This window comes from Parasteatoda tepidariorum, chromosome 7 (assembly GCF_982258835.1).
Source record: "Parasteatoda tepidariorum strain Cologne lab strain chromosome 7, Ptep-v5.0, whole genome shotgun sequence".
In the NCBI taxonomy this organism is placed as follows: Eukaryota; Metazoa; Arthropoda; class Arachnida; order Araneae; family Theridiidae; genus Parasteatoda; species Parasteatoda tepidariorum.
This window is the reverse complement of record NC_141761.1, coordinates 78,817,881-78,823,521: the sequence shown is the minus strand read 5'-3', so window position 1 is coordinate 78,823,521 and position 5,641 is coordinate 78,817,881.

Genomic DNA, 5,641 nt, shown 5'->3' with positions numbered 1-5,641 from the left:
TCTTTGAGACCTGCCACTATGAATTCTGCTTTGACAAATAAAATATGTTGATATATCATAATAAAATTTTAAAACATCTTTTGAAAATACCATTATACATATTATTCCATTAAAGTATAATTTTTTAATATAAAATATATCAATCTGTATATATAAATAAAACTATAAATCCAATATGAAGCTGCTTATCTTTTTCAATACATACTGATACATTTTTTCAAATACGTGTTATAAGTAACCTTGGAACTCAAAGAATATATGAGGGTATTTATTAGCTATAGAGACTATGTTTTGGCGTCTTCTTTTCCAAGTTGTCCACGCGAACATTGGAATACATATATAAGTCGACTTTTACAGGGTGGCCACCCACCTGGAAAATCTGGAATTATCAGGGAATTTTTTTTATACTGGAAAAAACCTGGAAATATCAGGGAAATTTGGATAAAAACCTGGAAAAATCAGGGAATTTTAAAGAAAAGCTGGAAATTTTTTCTTTTATAATTTTTTTTAGTTTCACTAATTTAAATAATTTACTAATTTTCTTAATTTAAATTATTTTATCCATTATACCCACTTTTTTTAAACGGAAATGTATCGCCAAACAGTTGAAATATCATCAATTTAGCGATACTTTGTTTGCATCAAAATTTGCCCCATTACAGCTCTGTTAAACTAGAATGCCACATAAAATTGTCTCACGGTTGCTAAACGAATGCAGAAACCTTTGACCGCTATGGGACTGTGCAATTTAGGAAAGATTCTGGTGGAGGTGGAAAAAGGGATTTGGATATTAGCTTCTGTTTTTAAATTCTGCCCTTGGGCTGAATCCATTTATGGCTCAAGTTTGTTCCGATGCTTTGGTGGTAATTTTTTTTTTCTATTTTGACAAAATGTTTTTGTATTTTTAACTTTATAAGATTCACCAAAAATTTGTTGGTTATAATTTAATAATAATCGATTTTATATTGCACTCTTTTTCTGAAAGCTTTTCTACTCACATTCATAGAAATCTGTGAATTATTTTTTCTCACCAAACCAATCAATCGCACATTTTTTTACAATCGCTGACAGCAATGTTTGTCGATAAATCGTTGCATTAATGCTAATTTTAACCTTTTATAACATATTAATGAAGAAGAAAAAATTTTTAAAACCAACTATATATTAATATTTAATTTTACTCTTTTGTTGGTCAATATAGGATTTTTGATTCAAAATTGTACACCAAAACATTTGAAAAATAAATAAAAAATCATGCCAAATTGTCAAAAATAATTATTTTTTTCAAGATGATATGTTAAAAAAATGACATTTTGAATAAAATATTATATAATATCGACACTTTTCTTGTACATATCCTACACTTTATAAGAAAAAAGAAACAAAAACCTGGAAATTTTAAGATTTTTATCTGGAAAACCTGGAAAAATCAGGGAAATTTGAAATCTGATTTGAGTGGCCACCCTGTTTAAGACCTCCAAAATTTTATGAAAATTGGGGATCGCCTTAAACACAGGTAACGAAGTCGGAGATTCGTTGATCTTGAAATATCAATGCATTATAAACAATGAGATAGACATGAATAACACTATATTATTTTACCTATTTCAAAAACTATTTTATATTGATTATATACAATTAATTTTGCATTTTTTCGCAAATTTTCTTTGCATATAAATATTTTTTTTAGAACTAATGCTTTAAATTATGTTCAAAAGTAAAGTAAAGATAATTTATCTGAGAGGATTTCCAAAAATGTAACTATATCATATCTAGAAAGAACAATGTAGAATATTTTTAATTTGAGAAAATGTTGTAGACTTAGTAATTTTTTTTATGTCCTTTATTTTAGGCTTGCTGTTATTGGCAAGTGGCATAAGTAACAACTGAAATGATCAAAGAATAGTTGTTATAAGTTACCAAATTGCGAGATAGAAAATTTTCCCTTAAGAGCATAAAATGAAATGCTAGAGCCAATATAAAAAATACATAAAATAATGGTAATAAAAATCATTGCCCTTTTGACGTCCGCTGTGGGATATTATCAAAATAAAAAAAGTTGAAAATATTTAAATTCGTTAAAATAATTGTTGAATATTTTTGAGTGAGATATCTGATAGTAGTAAAAATTTCTATTGTTTTCAAGTATGTATAGAAATATTTTTACTGAATACTTAATGAATTAAAAGATAGAAATGTAGACTGGGCTAAAAAAGAAATGAAAGATTGCAACAAAAATGTCTGTAAGTAACACATGCCAATAACTGCACCATGCTGGAAACTCTTAGTAAAATTCACATATGTATTTTGAACATAATTATACATATATATTATACACCAAAGAGCCATTACATTATGACCACCCTGCTAATAACATGTAGGACCACCTTTAGCCCTCAAAACTGCTAGCACCCACCGTGGCATTGATTCCACAAGGTGCTGATAGGTAGTCTGAGGTATCTGGTACCAAGCGCTCACCAACTGGTCCTGCAATTCCCTCACATTGCAAGGGGGTAGTGTGGTAGCACGAATTTGGTTTTCCAAGTAGGACCACAAATGCTCTATTGGATTAAGGTCAGGTGAATTTGGGAGCCAAGACATGACTTGAAAGTCACTGGAATGTTCCTTGACGATTCGACTCTTATGACATGGTGCATTATCCTGTTAGTAAACACCATCCCCTGCAGGAAAAACTGTTGCCATGAATAGGTGAACCTGGTCTGCAACTATGTTCAAGTAGCTTACAGACTTCAGGGATTGTTTTATGAGGATTATGGGTCCTAATGTGCCCCATGAAAACCTGGGCGAGCCCATTGTTATAAATGGAGGGTAGTCATAAGGTAATGGCTCTTCGGTGTATGTATATACACTGCGACTAATAAGTTCTCAAACACTTACAAATTTTCATTATTATGCTATTAAATCAATCATACAAAAAAGTTTTGCATGAAATTAAAATATCAATCTTTGAGTACCTTTACAATAAAGGCTTTGGAATAATATTTATTTTACTTTATTAACAAGCTTGAGTCTCTTTTCAAACCATCACATCTGGCATGTAATGCTTCCATTGACATTTTCTGCCGTACTTTTTTAATTACACTTTTGAGTTTGTTGAAATTGATGATTTTATAATTATTTAACTGGGAGGGCATATATGATACAAAAAAATATTGAAACGGGTTTAGATGTGTTGAGTTGGGGGACATTAAGAGAACAAAATGTCAGCTAAATGTTTGCTGCAGCACTCCTCAACTGCACGTGCGGTATGAGAAGGAGCACCATCTTGTTAGAAGCAGAAATATTCCACTCATACATACTCTGAACACTTATGAGTAAAACTGTTTCAAAAACCTCAGTTTTATGATATTGGTCATTTATTTTTACTCCTTTTTTAATAAAAACTAACCAGAGTTTGCCTGTCTTTAAAATAGCTCCCAAACCATCACAGACAAAGCATTTTGATAAAACGGAACACAATTCTAGATCTCACGGATGTTATGAATAGAAACTGACCATATTCTACCATTTTGGAGGTTAAGACTTTGCTGTAAAACGAAAATGTTCTAGTCTGAAAAGAAAAACTTATCCTCAGCATGCCAGGCAAGCATTTTGTGCACCCTTTGCTTTCTTCTCATTTAAGTAAACTTTGAAAGTCCAAATTTTTACTTTTTCTGTAAGCTTTGCATCCAAGGTCCTTTCTCAGAATGACTTTGATCACAGTAATATTTTGAGCTCGCTTGATAGATTTCTAGCAGAGCTTTGTTTGTTTCGTTGTATCCTTTTCTTGACATTTTTCACAATCTCTTTTGTCAGAACAGACGGCTGTCTGCCAATGAAATCTCTCTTCACCTCATGACTTTCAAGTCTCTGAAAATTTTGCCTGGCTACTCTCCTTTGATGAATTTATTCATCAGGATTTTTCCAATTTTCTTCATTCTACTTAGATAAAGAAAAATTATAAGTAGTACAACATTTAAACTTGTAATAGCTTTCATATACGTTGTACAAAATAGTCCGAAAAAAATTGGGACTTCTGTAACAAATATATACATTTTTTAGACGTGTTTTAAAAATTGTAGGAAAATTTTTTGATCACAGTGTGTAATATATACAATCGGACCTCTATTTAATAAAGTTGCAAAATCACGATAAAAAGAACAATTAAACAACACAAAATAAGATTGAATCCGATTAAACGAAACAGGTTTTAAATACATAGACACTTAACATAATTAAAATAGCAATAAATGCACCCTTATCTTGCAAATTACTCTCTACTGTCGAATTGTTTCAAATGATTTTATCATATGAAGGTTTGGTGATTTTCTCATTATTTTGGTCTTCATCTTCGTCACAATTTATTGCTGTGTTTTTATTTTTCCCCACTGTCCAAAATATCAGATTCAGTTAATGTTTCTGTGGTTGCAGCTTCAGAATCAATAAAAAGAAAATTATTAATCAGTACATCATTAATTTCGTGGTTCTCTCTTAGCTGTACCAATATGTTTTTAAGTCCTCCATACTTTCCAAATTCTCTGCACTGAATAAGAATTCAGCTTTAGCAAAACTGCTAAAAATAGTATGATCTACATCATAGTTCCATGCTTTAGAAATTTCTGTTATGCTTTCTTGTAAATTGATTTTTGGCATGGATTCCTGTATGAAATGCAAACAAAAAGGGTAAGGAATTTTACTGCTTTCTTTAAAAGTGGCAGCAAAAAGCAATTCAAGGTCATTCACCCCATAAAAGGCGTTATAAAGTTTGAAATGTTCTGAAATATTTTGGAATAGGGAAAAGTGGATCTTAAAGAAAAGTTTGCTAAATAGAAAATTCACTTCGCTCTTTAAAAGTTTTTTTTAAAGAAATTTCCAAAATGTTCTTCCAAATAAATTGCAAAATGGAAGTCCGACTGTATATGTATTGAAATTCTAAATTAACACGCAACTGGTTGTATAAACATTTTTATTTTTTTTAATACACTCCATTCATGTGCTACATATTGCAATAAAATATTTTTCTTATACAATATTTTTTTTTTAAATATTAATAAATGTAGAATTCACAACTGCTCATATACAGTGTTTTCACAACAAAACACTATGCCTTCTTCGCTATATTAACATTGTCAAAAACTACAAAGCTGAAGTTTAAGAAAGTATACTTCATTTTATATCAGATTCAGTTTTAAAATTGTACTTACTGTTAACATTTTTCAATTTTTTATGTCATACCATATTTACTACAGTCAAGGCTGGACATAATGACCCCTGTTGTCCAAGTGAAAACAAAAAAATAATCACAAATGAAGTTGTAAGTGTACAAAATTAGCATAAATATTCATTCAAATGCTGGTCTAGTTTGAATAAAATGATGCTATACTTCAAAAGAAAAACGAATCTCACAAAATAATTGATAATATTGCAACACATTAAAAATAACATGTGAGCAATCATTTTCATTAAACAACATACATCTAGAAGACAACAAATTTAAGACGAATGTGAATCCTATAGGTTTTAATTTGAAAATAAGTCATCCAATGAGACAAATATTTCACGAAAATGCGACTCAAAAATGTATTTATGTCTTTTGAAAAGAATTTGCTAAGATTGGGAATGCTTAATTTTAAATCTAATG